Source organism: Rhinolophus ferrumequinum, chromosome 5, assembly GCF_004115265.2.
Source record: "Rhinolophus ferrumequinum isolate MPI-CBG mRhiFer1 chromosome 5, mRhiFer1_v1.p, whole genome shotgun sequence".
Classification (NCBI taxonomy): Eukaryota; Metazoa; Chordata; class Mammalia; order Chiroptera; family Rhinolophidae; genus Rhinolophus; species Rhinolophus ferrumequinum.
This window is the reverse complement of record NC_046288.1, coordinates 14,568,906-14,583,025: the sequence shown is the minus strand read 5'-3', so window position 1 is coordinate 14,583,025 and position 14,120 is coordinate 14,568,906. Positions and strand designations below refer to the sequence as shown.

The window sequence follows — 14,120 nt, the reverse complement described above, 5'->3', positions numbered from 1 at the left end:
TAATTAACATTTTTTTAAAGGTCACTTTAAGTCATCCAATAAATGCAAGTTAAAATGTGAACTTTCCCTTAAACACAAAACACAAAAAAGTACAATGAAAGTTTAGTCATACATTAATTCTACAATTTACGACAACTCTTCTGGAATGTAATTTGTATCAAGAACTATAAAAACGTTCATATCAATGACATGTGTCTTATCTGTGGCTTGCTTTAAAATATTCCAAGGGAGAGAAGGGGACAAATCTTCCCTACAGAATTCCAAACAACGTTAGATTTATCCCCCTCCAGGAGGTGAAGCTTAACCCTCTCTCCCTTCCTTGAATGTGGACTGGACTTAGTGACTCATTTCTAAAGGACAGAATACAGAAAGAGAAGGTAACTTTATAGTAGAGAAACCTAGCAAACACTACCTTAACCAAAAAAAATCAGATAAACAACACTAGTGGTAAGTCATGTTGATATCATGTACCCTTTGATATGATGTGATGAGAAGGGCACTTCAGTTCTGTGGTATTCTTCCCCAAAACCATGACACCAAGTCAAATCATGAGAAAAATCATCAAACCCAAATGGAGGGGAATTATACAAAATATCTAACCAAACTCCTCAAAACTGTCAAGGACATCAACAACAAGGGAAGCCTACAAAACTCACTGACCAGAGGAGACAAAACTGACTAACACTACTTATAAATGATAAAAATAAATAGATTACTGCTGACATTTTGTCTACTATCTTAAGTGAATAAAATTGGGTAACGCACTATTAATCTCACAGTCATCCACTGTTCTCCAGAAATTTTGGGGATCACCCTCCCTGTAATTCTACTAAGAAGCTTACAAATTAATTTTGATTTGAAGCAGAGCGAGGCATTTCTGTCCTTCCATGAAGCATCCAACCCCTGTACATTTTATGACTTGGAGCCTCTGGCTGCCTCGGCTTCATTGTGCTCTCAACATAAACTGAATGAAAGGTCTTTTCCTTTCTTTTCCTTTCCTTTTTAAACAAATCCTCCCTGGTACCCACATCATCACAGATGTCAGCTTATCCTCTACACACCTCAGATTCATTCCTTACTTAAAAAAAAAAACAAAAAACAAAAAAAAAGCAGTTCTAAGAACCCAAAATTTGATTTTTCAACTCGATTTTTCCTTTATTTTTTTCAAGGCTGAATAATAAAAATATGTACCTTTATTTAACCTCCCTGCTCTTTTGCCAACCTCTAGTTTCCCCTCTTCAATAAAGGTAGCTCCCTGTTCCTCTTCCAGGAGTAATACTGCTAAGAATTTCACTTCCCTCATAAGCAATGAGTCACAAATCCAATATGCTCAATGTGAAATTCTTGCAGTTAAGGGGGAAAAAAGCAGAATTACTATATGGCTACAATTTAAACCTAGGAAAGAATTACTCTACTTTAAAATGATTATATTGGTTCTGTTAAGGTGATCAGATTTTTTTCTCATTTTCCTAATTGTCTATACTACATTTTACTTTCTGAATTATATATTTACATATGGGTATGTAAACATGTACATATATGTACATACACATTTAAACAAAAAATTCTACCCAAAATAAATACTAAAGGTTCATGTCAAAACTCCCACACATTAATAACTTAAAGACAAATTTTCACCTGTGGAGAAAAGCTTGCAAATGGCTTAAAACCTTAAGAATTTAGCATTTAAAAATAATTTATTATTGGTTGCCTCTGAAAAGGGGGCCTAAGTGGCAAGGGAATACAGAAATAGTAAGGAAACTTTTTACTCTATACCGTTTGTGTCTTCTGAACTATTCACAAAATAATAACTTTTTAAAAGAATAACCTTACAATGAGCTTCTTGTTTTTCCCCTTACCAGAACCATTAGCTCTAGGGACAAATAATCTCAATTTTCTCTTGAACTGAATGTTCTAAATTGTCCTAACTCTCTATCTGACGCTCTGTAATCACTGAATTTTTGGGCTACAGTTAATATATAATAAAAACGATTCTAAACTCTATTAAAAAAAATGTGTTACAAAATGAACCAAATCCCATCATCAATGAGAAATGACCAAATATAAACAGACCGTATAACGGATACTTCTAAAGTCAGCCTTTGTCCTAAATCTGAAGTAATCACTTTACAAAATCAGTTTTCAAAGTTTACCTTTCCCTTCCCCTATCCACCCTATGGTAGAAGCTTTAAATTTAGAGAATCAAAATAATGAAACAACAGTGTATGTAACAACAACTGTTAATGTTGGTATAATGCTTTGTCAAATTGAGTTTCAAATAAAGGCAAATGGAAATTCATTTTATAATTCATTTTTAAAATACACATAAAACAGAAGGGAAAAAAGAAAAAAGATAAGGACTAGACTAGTTTTGTTTCAGGTGTTTTCCTAAGGCACATTCGGAATCAAAGACATCTATATGCATACATACTACAGCTAGGATGGCAAGCAGAAAAAAGAAGGTAGAGAGAGGACAGGGATAAGAGATAACAGTATATCCAGCAAATAAGAAATCAATTTTTCTTTCTAGAATTTTCTGAACATGCCAATCATAAAATATATTTATTTATATTTATATATCAAAACGTGAATCACAGGGACAGCCCGGTGGCTCAGGTGGTTGGAGCTCTGTGGTCCTAACGCCGAAGGCTGCCGGTTCGATTCCCACATGGGCCAGTGGTCTCTCAACCACAAGGTTGCCGGTTCGATTACTTGACTCCCACAAGGGATGGTGGGCTCTGGAAATAACAACGGCAACTAGACCTGGAGCTGAGCTGTGCCCTCTACAACTAAGATGGAAAGAACAACTTGACTTGGAAAAAGACCTGGAAGTACACACTGTTCCCCAATAAAGTCCTGTTCCCCTTCCCCAATAAAATCTTAAAAAACAAACAAACAAACAAAAAAAACTTGAATCACAAATAAATGAGGAAGGAATCAATATTTCAAAAAATGGTCCTAGGGAAATAGTCCTGCTAGCAATTAAGGAAAAATACTTATCAGCAATTCTAGAAGACAAGTTAGGTGAATATTGAGAAGAACTTCCAAAAGATACATACAATGGAAAATATCAACAAATTTACAACATAAGAATGTGTGCATAAAAATAAATAAATAAATAAATAAAATTAAAAGAGCAAAAGAATTAGGGGAAAAAATTCCACTAATATGGCTGGCAAAAGACAGATTAATAACGGCGTATGCAAACAGACCCTTAAATAAATTAGAGACTGCATTTGATATCACAAACTATAGTAACTTTTATGGCAATACAAATTCGGAAGTTAAAAATGCTCGTGTCCTCTGAATAATTCCACTTCTAACGTTCTGTAACAAAAAAAAAAAAAAAAAAAAACAAGAAAACCAAACAAACAAACAAAAATAATCTGGGGCGGCCGGATGGCTCAGTTGGTTAGAATGCAAGCTCTGAACAACAGGGTTGCGGGTTCAATTTCCACATGGGGCCAGTGAGCTGCTCCCTCCACAACTAGATTGAAGGACAACGACTTGGAGCTGATGGGCCCTGGAGAAACATACTGTTCCCAAATATTCCCCAATAAAAAATTTTTTAAAAATCTAAGATGTACAGAGATGGTTATCACAGCTTTATAATAGTGAAATATTGGAACAATCTAAATTAAATGTCTGGCTAAAAGGGAATGTTTAAATTACGATACTGTGTTTCCCAGAAAATCAGACCTAGCTAGACAATCAGCTCTAATGTGTCTTTTGGAGCAAAAATTAACATAAGACCTGGTCTCATGTTACATTACATTACATTGTATTATGTAATACCGGGTCTTATAGTAAAATAAGACCAAGTCTTATATTAATTTTTGTTCCAAAAGACACACTAGAGCTGACTGTCCGACTAGGTTTTATTTTCGGGAAACACGGTACATACTGTGAAGTATTATGTAGCCAAATGTTTCATTTTATTTCATAATGACATGGAGAAATGATCACAACACAATATAAAAGTATTCTAAATAGGATATAAAAATAAGCACAGCACATGCAAATAAGTTTAAAAAGCACACACTCTAAAAAATTGAGACATACCAAAACTTTAACATTGGTTATCCCTTGGTGATATGATTTTACTTTTAACTTTGTACGTTTTTCAAATATCGTACAATGATCATATATTACCTCTTATAACCAGGAAAAAAAATTCGGATGCAGCAGCTAAGTCCAGGAAAACTTAACTCAGATTTTTCAATAAATAAATGGCAAAAAGTAAGTAAAACTTTAAGAGATGGCAGGGATATGATTACAGTTTGAGAGGTTTAAGAGATATCAATCAAATACCATGTATAGACCTTGTTTGAATCCTGATTCAAACAAACCTAACAAAGGACATTTCCTGGACAATGTTCCTGGAACAACCAAGAAGTTTGAACACTGACTGGATTAAGTGACATTTAGCAATTACTAATTTTTTTAAATATAACTACAATGTCAATTATCACATCTAAAGAGTCCTTATCTTTGAGAGGTCCCACTAAGTATTTTTATTTAAAGAGATATAATGCCTGGGATCTAGTTGAAAATAATGTTGCAAAGGGGGCGGTATAGACAAAATAAAACAGCCATGAGTGAATAACTGTTGAATCCAGTTGATTGGGTACAGAGGGATTCATTATACTATTCTACCTTTTAGTACTAAAAATTTCAAACATACCACTTTTTAAATACTTTTTTATAGAAAAACAAAACAAAAACTCCTTCACTCCCTGCCCCCCTACCCCCACCTAAGCAAACATAGGGCTCTTCTAGAGAAAGCAGGGATAACAAAGACTAATTCAAGGTCAGAATGAAAACTCTCTACTGTGATTTTAAGAAGGTGATTTACAATGAAATCACCTTTTCAAATAGCCAGTCAAATCTTTACAGTGATCAAAAATGATTATCAAAATTCTTCCCATTTAAAAATTACAAATAAAAACCCACAGCAAGAGCAAAACACAAGTAACAATTTAGAATGCATGCAATTTGTTTTTATAAGACAGAAAATAGAGATGCTGGCCAACGAAATGGGGAAGTCAGCAGAAGCGTTCTAAAAAGAAGAAATGGGGAACTCAGAAGAGGCATTTATCTAAAAAGCATCAAATCTATTGATTAGAGTTCCAAAGTTATAAAACCATGGAAGTCAATCATATGCCAGAAACTGCTGGAACTGTCCCCAGGACATTCAGGAAACCTACACTTGAGTTCGCTCTCTCTTTTTAACCTTATTCCCAATTATATATTGCAGGGGTAATTACTCACCTCTAAAAAAAGTATTTTTCTAGAAATAGCTTCCTGACCCCAAATTTTTACCCAGTAGCCAATCAGAAAACTGATCAACCAAATGAGCAGATATCCCAAAACTCGGGCTACCTTTCATATTAAATAGGGAGAACAAAATATTTGTCTATCAATTTCAGTATTACTATCATATTATACTATACACTAATGTACTATAATAAGTAGTTGGGATTACTTTTATCAGATGACCCAACATCTCAAGGTAATAAGGTGTTCAAATTCACTCATATACAATACTTTTTTACAACATATTAATTTGCTTTATTCTTTTATCAGAAACAGACCTCAAACATAGCTATAGCTAATAATAGTTTATTATTAGCTTTACTAACTACTTTCACATCCTAAAAACCACCCTTCTGACAAAGTCAAAGCAGGAAAATTATTCCTGCTTTACAATGAGGAAAATAGGTTCAAATAAGCTAGCAATTTAACTAAGACACATCTGGTACGAAACAGACCTTGGACAGGAAGTCACAATGTAAATTCCTGACCAGAACTCATTCCATATCTGTCCAATATGACCAACTATGCTAGTTACATTTATTTCACCCCTATAAAGACAACTGTAGAGCAGTACAGAAATTAGGTAACTATCAGTTGACCTCCTATTACTTCTTATTAAAGACATTTTTCTCTTAAACTACATTTGCATCTTTGATGGGAAGTGGGCAAGGAAAGGATGCAGAGTCAAATTCACATCAATCAATCATTATTTGTTTAAAAATGTGATAAAGCTACACCTGGGGGAAGTTAAAGACATTTTAAAAATTTAAATATTGAAATAAACCCTAAATATCACAATTCTCTGTGCTTAAAAAGAGTAAAGACTCCCTGAATTCTATCATGACATTTTTTTTTAATTCTAATTTATAGCCAAGCAATTATAGTTACAAATTCCTTATAATATTCCCTATACTGATCCAATAAGGTAACCCTATATTGTTCCATCCAGTAGCTATTTATAAGAGTAAAATACAATAAAAACCACCTCTGAAATTCTTATCATAAAATGTTTTTACAGGATAACAAAAAGCTTAAAAGACACGGGTGGCACAGGCGGTTGGAGCTCCGTGCTCCTAACTCCGAAGGCTGCCGGTTTGATTCCCACATGGGCCAGTGGGCTCTCAACCACAAGGTTACCAGTTCAACTCCTTGAGTCCCGCAAGGGATGGTGGGCTTCGCCCCCAGCAAAAGATTCAACACAGCACCTTGAGCTGAGCTGCTGCTGAGCTCCCGGATGGCTCAATTGGTTGGAGCGTGGGATCTAAACCACAAGGGATGGTGGGCTGCGCCCCCTGCAACTAACAATGGGCAGCTGGATCTGGAGCTGAGCTATGCCCTCTGCAACTAAGACTGAATGAACAACAACTTGACTTTGAAAAAACCCTGGAAATACACCCTGTTCCCCAACAAAGTCCTATTCCCCTTCCCCAATAAAATATTTTTTTAAAAAAGGAAGCTTAAAGACACTCTTTCAGAGGCCACATTATTCAAAAAGAAGAGACTAGAGCAAGCTAGAAAAACATGACAACAAATGTTTATTTTCCATACAGTAGAATGGGAATGTATACGGGAAACAAGCTCGCAGGATCAGGATGTCTTTGCAAGGTATCACTGTATATAGATCAGGTATAGATTAGAGGATGCCAAGTCTTCATTTATTCATATTCAACAAATCACAACTTCACAAATAGCACTATTAAAATTTGGAGGATGCACCAGGTCTCACCCACCCATTTAAAGAGGAAAGAACTGATGTCCAGAGAGCTTCAGTGACTTAGCCGAAGTCACACAGCAGAGAAGGGATTCAAACCTAGGTCGTTCTCACTTCTTTCCTGAAAAGGATATAGCTAACAAGTCCACAGGGAACTAAGTAAGTGGCAGAAGAGTTCTGAGAAGGATACAGAAAAAATAAAAAGCAGCCCTTACTTCCAAGTTCTGGCAATCAAGTTAATTATTAATTATAATTAAAAATTCATGACAATAATATAATTACATACCAATTAGCCAAAATAAATGTCACAGACAAATTATTTCTGTGATAACCTCTCTGGAGAAAGCTCAAATTCAAAGAAAAGGAGAACTACTTTTCTCCTATTAAAAGCTTAACTTTCAAGGTCATCAAGAATTTTCTTATTTCCTTAATTCCCCCATGTCTCTGCAGCACAGGTCTCTATTAAAGGTCCACCCTGGGACTGCTATCACTTTTCTGGACATTCTCAGTTAATGTGACCCTATTTTCCTATGTCTTAGACATTACCTTCTCTTTCCTCAGTGACCCTATTATTCCTTACCAGCATTTGATCATATTCTAGTAATCACCCTAGCAACACTTGCTAAAACATCATGGGATAGCAAAAAGGAATACACCTTAGATAAATGATTCAAGTTGTGGCACTACACTGAGGAATGGATAAATTGCTTAGCTTCTCTGTGACTTCTTCAGTTTCTCTAACAAAACAGGAATGTTAACTGAAACTATTCATTTTAAAGGGTTGTTGCGAGGATCAAGTGAGAATTTGTAAGAGTGCTTTATAAACTGTAAAATGCTCTGGGCCAATTCAACTCTGAGCCCTTAGATTTGAAATGTATCTTCAACCCTCAAGCCCAAGTTCTTATATACTGCTTTGGAGTGTTTGTATTCCCCTGGGGTTCAGCTATCACTTTTAGGCATAAAAGGGAAAGGGAGAAAGAAGTCTTCTGTTCTGAATTTTAGTCCCTCACCTAAGGATTTTTTGTCCTTCCCTGATAGTTCCTTACTCCTGGTACAATCCCAAAGATTCTCTCAAGGTCCAGAGGTAAAATTTATTATAAATGGTCAAAGGAAAACTTTTCAATTATTTATATTCAATATCATAACCCAAAGTTTCACATTACGGAAATGTTTTCTAAAATTTCTACTCAAGAGTATTTAATACACCTGAAACTAAAAGGGAAAAAAAAGGAGTAATTAAACTCTGAATTTAAAAATTTAAACTCAGGAGGATAAAAGTCTCTTTTTTGTAAGTTAAAAACTGAAAAATTCAATAGAAAATGATATAAAAATTCCACACTATGTGATCCCAACTCAGTGAACAAGTTATTTTATAAATGTGAAGAAAGCAGTTTTCAACAACTGTATTACCAATACTAGTGTGTTGTGAAATTGTGAAGTACATACAAGTAATGTTAAATGTAATATTACCTTATTTTTTAAAAAGTATGTTGTAAGATAAAACAACAAGATAACAGCCAGAACACTGCCCTCTAAGTCTGGTACATACACCATGAAGATGCTTACTCTATCCCTAACTTGAAGAACTTTTATTAACTGTTAAATTTTAAAAGCGCTGCACCTGTAACACTTGTCAATGCATGCAGTCAAGCAAAAACCAGCTTCATTCTGTAGTTTTTACAAAGCTGAGACGCACATCTGTGCTTTGAACTAAATTTAAAAAAGGAAATGAAAATTCAGTATGAAAATAAGCAACAAGAAGGTAACTTTCTCCAAAAGTACTGAAGTTTAAAATGTTATAAACCAAATATAAACCCTACTATCCCCCTAAAATTGGTTTTAGTTTAGTAAAATATACTTATCCAAAGAGTTGAATTTAATTTTAAAAGCTATACACATTTATAGTTTTAAAATTCAAACATAGAAAGGCTAAAAAAAATAAACAAAACCACAAAAGTAAAAGGTACTGTCCTCTCCGTAGAGGCCGCTATTAAAATCCTTCATGTAAATTTTCTAGGCATTGCAAGTGTATGTATGCTGTTTATATTTGTTGAATTATGATTAAAATCGCTACATTTCAAATCATTAAAATGTCTTAAACATGACTTGTTTTGTAATTAAACTTGTTGCTCTAATTTTTCAGAGTTTCAGTTAACTATTTAAAACCATAGTTCATCGCAATATTTATAATGGTGAAAACTGGAAACTACATTCATGCCCAAAATTAATCAGTTTTATTCAAAATATCTCATAAAATATTGCCAGTTAAAATCAAGGTTAGAAAGTTTCTAAGGCTATGGTAAAAAGCTCATTAAGTTAAACTAAAAAAAAATTAGGATACAAGCTTATGTGGGTATTACATCTCATTTACACGAAGATGAATTAAAATAAAAAGACTGGAAGGAAATACGTGCATAGAGATGACTTCCAAATAAGTGGATTGTATTTTGTTGTTGGCTTTATATATACGATCCTTTGCAGCTTTTCAACGAACATGTCTTGTGTTTACAAAAAGGGGGCTATTAGAAATGCATAGCCAGGGGCAGCCAGATGGCTCAGTTGGTTAGAGCGCGAGCTCTGAACAACAGGGTTGCCGGTTCAATTCCCACATGGGCCAGTGAGCTGCGCCCTCAACTAGATTAAAGACCCACTGCCATTGAGCTGCTGGTGGGGCAGCCGGATGGCCCAGTTGGTTGGAGCAGGAGCTCTCAACAACAAGGTTGCCTGTTGGACTCCCGCAAAGGATGGTGGGCTGCGCCCCCTGCAACTAACAATGCCAACTGGACCTGGAGCTGAACTGTTACCTCCACAACTAAGATTGAAAGGACAACAACTTAACTTGGAAAAAGTCCTGGAAGTACACATTGTTCCCCAATAAACTCCTGTTCCCCTTCCCCAATAAAATCTTTAAAGAAAAAGAAAACAGACTTGGGTTCAAATCCAACTTTCTGCCACTTGCTATGTCTCAGTTCCTTCCTTTGTACAATGGGAATAGGAATAACTACATCTGAATTGCTCTACAGTTAAATGAAAAACACGTAAGAGTTTTTAGGTTAGTACATGACATATAGTGTCCCCCAAAATGATAGCTATCATTACTAATATAAAGAACCAATCTCCCAGAGAAAAGCCATTAAAATATTAAGACATTTTATTAGGATATAAAATTTTGATTAAAGTTTAAAAATCACCTGAAGCACTTGTTGAAAATGCAGGTTTCTGGGACCCATTCCTCCCAGGGATTAATTCTACAGGTCTAAAGTAGAATGTGGTCCAAACATTGAGAATTATTGAAGTAGGAGAATCAAGACACTGCCCTATAAAAAGCTGAAAATTAGGGTTCTTCCATAGAAACAACTGGTCTAAAACAGACAGTACGGTTTAAAGAGGAATACTGACATATTCACCAACTTCACTAATTACACCAATATTCATTGAGTACCTATTATGCAGTGAAAAGGACAGATAAGGTCTCCATTTTGGGAGTTTAATTCCTACTGTAGGAAACAGAATATAAAAGAATAAGGAAATTCCAGATATTGACAATTGTTAGGAAGAAAACAAAAAAGAATAGAGAGATCATTGGGGGCAATCTCCTTGAAGAGGCAACATCTAGAACTAAGACCTGAATGACATCAAGGAAATAGCAGCAGCAAAATCTGGGAGAAGAGTACGGAAGCCCTGGGGTATAGCAAGCGCAAATGCCCTAAGGCAGGAGCAAGCCTGGTGAGTTCCAGGGACCAAGCTAGTGAATCTGGAACACAGGAAGAAATTGACGTGGCCAGGCTCCAAAGTAATGATCTAGGCAGAGGGACACAGGGTGAGATAAGAGTGGAAAGTAGTGCCAAAACATGTAGTGCCTGGCAAGCCTTGGTAAGGAGTTTGGATTTTATTCTAAATGTGACGGGAGGCTTTCAACAAAGGGGTGATATAATCTGATTTACATTTTAAATGATCTGTTAGGCTGTAGTAAAGGGAATGCAGCATAAAAACGCCAAAGTGGAAGCAGAGAGACCCAGAGGTTAGTGCGATAGGCCAGGTAAGAGACGGTAATAGTTGGCAAAGGTGGTAGTCGTAGAGGTGGGAAGAAGTGGACAAATCTAGAATGTATATTGAACATTATAATTTAAAGGCAAAACAAAGAAAAAGAACTAAGTCACATAATGAGTAGTAAGCCTCTAGGACTAATTATCCAAGAGATACAGAATGAAAATTGAGATTTAAAGGTTTTAGGTAAGTTTATGACTAACAGGCACCCAGATGGGTTATCAGCATATTTAGGAGACTTCGTAGTATGTATGTAACTTATCCTTTGAAGTTGAGGTGACGGGAACATTTCCTTCTCTTTTGGCACCACCCATAAAGCATTGGACTGAATGGGCAAACATCCAAGGTTCAACGTGTAATAAACCATATTAAGTGTGATTCATAAAGTAAAATCTTTCAGGACTTTACTGCTGCAGGCCCAAACAGATGGGCAGCATTGGGAGCACAGTGGAGCAATGGAACAGAACTAAATTAGCAAAAACTTTTTAAACTTCCATATTGTCAACTCAGGTTATTCTTTGCCTGCTTTCCCAAGAGTTAAATAAATAAGCAAAGCCTTACTTTGCCGTACAATGCATATTAATTTCTTAAATCTTACAATATCATTATAGATATTTGGGAGGAAATCTTTTAAAACCATGATTTCAACTGTTATGGTCTAGCAAACAGTGAATATTCCCTAAAAGTTAAGGTCCAAAAGTCCATATTTGGGAAAACAGGTTACAGAAAAACATATGTGGTATACCATTTTTGCATAAAATATACAAATACAAAAAAATCCGTCTGGAAGGATATAAACTGCTGTTAACACTGGTGATCTATGAATGACAGGTATACTGATGACTTATTTTCTTCTTTTTTTGCTTATCTGCCTTAATATTTTCCCCAATTACCACAAATTATTTTGTATAAGCAAAAGTATTCAATTACAGGTTAGCATAAAAGGTAAAAAAAGAACTTTAAGAAAACAATTTGATTTGTCTAAATCAGCAGGATTCCAACTGTGGTATTAAGAAAAAAGATCTCAACTGCCCACAAGGGAGGAAGAAATTTGTCAAGAGCTCCATGTTATACCACACAAGAACATACCTTTCAAGGGAGTAGTCTAAACTCCTAAGAACAGGATTTGGATAAGGGGCAATCAATTAGCACATACTTTTGTTTTTCTTTCTTGCCGTTTACCAAAGAAACACCTCAATAAATCAGTTCTCTGGAGGAAATGTTCTTTTTAAAAACCAAGTTCTGACAAAAAGGAGGTTTGGTCTTAAGGTCTCCTTCGTTCCCTCGTGGAACACGGAGGGTGGTAAGGCTCAGACAGAACAGGCTACACTAGAGGAATCTGTGCGGCCAGTCACCTGAAGTGGAAAGCAACACAAGCTTTCTGCAACCTCCACAGAACTGGGCAGTGACAACAACACTTCCTAAAGGTCTCAACACTAAAACACCTGAAAGGTCTACGCTGTCCAAGTTACCGCAGGCACAGCTTCCAACGATTTCTGACAATAACACACAAAAACTGGAAGGTCTCTGTTCAATAAACAGGTATTACGTGCTTAAGGCTCATCTGACTCTCTTGATGCAAATCCAAGACATTCTCTTAGTAAGGCCATATCTTCGATTTTGCTAACTAGGACAACTGAAAACATACTGTTGACTCTCTACAGCTAACAAACATCACTATGGCTAAAATCCTAACACACAGAAACAAGCCGCTTTGAAAAACTTTGACTTTAAATGGCAGCATGGGACTTCAGGTACTCAGGTAACCAGTTTATCGTACATTATCTGTTCGAAAAAAAGGTGCTACCTCTTTACTGTCAGTTCCACTTACTGAACAAACAGATAAATGGGAATCCTTTAAATTTGCAACACATTAAAAGGATAAAAAGCTCCCACTTTCTGGATGACAGCTTTCGTGTTTCATCAATCACAACAAAAGACGCATCCTAGTGACTTCATCAAACCCGGCAAGAGCTGAGGGACACAGGTAAATGAGTGTGTGGATTTCAGGATTTGTAGGTTTCTCCTTCCAAGCTATGACTCTCTTCTTTTTACTCCATTACACGCCTCCACCCGAGTTGACTGTCTTACCCTAAAAATAAAATCACCCGGGGCTACCGTTCACTTCCCTGCCAAGCCTGGACTCTGGCTTCCTGCAGAGAAAGCCAAATTGCAGGCTGTCTGCCTCACTCTTCGCCGGGAGACGCGGGCTCGGCAGCAGAGGGTTTCTCCCGGGGCAGAGTCGCCAGCCCAGCCGGGCCGGGGAACCACGGAGCCCGAGAAGCAGTCCCGCACTGCCGCAGCCTCCGCAGTCCGCGAAAGCCTGTGGAACCTCCGGGAAAAATGGGGGTGAAGGGAAGGTGGACCGGCTAACCGTGTTGGGAGATGGGGAGACACTCACCCGCCCAGACAACAACCGACGGGGCGGGGAGGATGGGAGCCGAGACCAAGGCTCGGCAGAAAGACCGCCTGGAGCTTCCGGAACGTTGCAGCTGCTCTCCGGACGCCGCCGCCGCTGCTGCTGCTCCCGGCCGCCGGCTTCCTCCCCTCCTGTGTTTTGATTCGATTGACCACGTCACTCTTAGCCACGAGACCCGGATCTGCCCGCTCCCGCAGGCGGCGGCGCAACAGATAGCAGCTGCTCGAGACCCCAGCGGCCCGTCTGCCGCGCATGCGCGCGCTCCGCGCCTGCCCAATGCATCCGGGGAGGCGGGACGGGCGCGAGCGCTACGGGAGCGAGCAACACGCTATTCGTGGAGCGTCGAGCGGAGGTTGCAGTTCCGGTTGGGGGCTGGGGCCGTGCGTTGTGAAGTAGTGAGGGCGAGGTCTGTTGAGCTGGCTCGCGTAGCCTCTGTTTCGTAAAGGGTGGGCAGTTTCCTGTACTGTGCGTCTCCCTTTGCCTAAGCCGATGCCTTCCCTCTCCCGGAGTCTTTAGACTAGCGGGGGTAGAGGTAGAGGTGGGCGCAGGTTGATGTCAGCTGAGACAGGGTACTACGTTAAAAATTGTGTTTGTGATTACTCAGGCCCAAGGGAAAAGTGGACATAC

General features: G+C 37.6%; 1 protein-coding gene across 2 annotated transcripts in view; it reads right to left on the bottom strand.

Moving 5' to 3' along the window:
• The window catches only part of SMIM14 (small integral membrane protein 14), a 58,586-nt gene extending 44,838 nt beyond the window's left edge, over window positions 1–13,748 (bottom strand). The window contains exon 1 of one of the 2 annotated variants that reach the window (XM_033105954.1): window positions 13,449–13,748. The gene's annotated coding sequence lies outside the window, so the exon portion shown is untranslated. The remainder of the gene's footprint in view (window positions 1–13,448) is intronic. The other variant, XM_033105953.1, reaches the window with a different exon arrangement.
• Window positions 13,749–14,120: the final 372 nt, after the last annotated feature.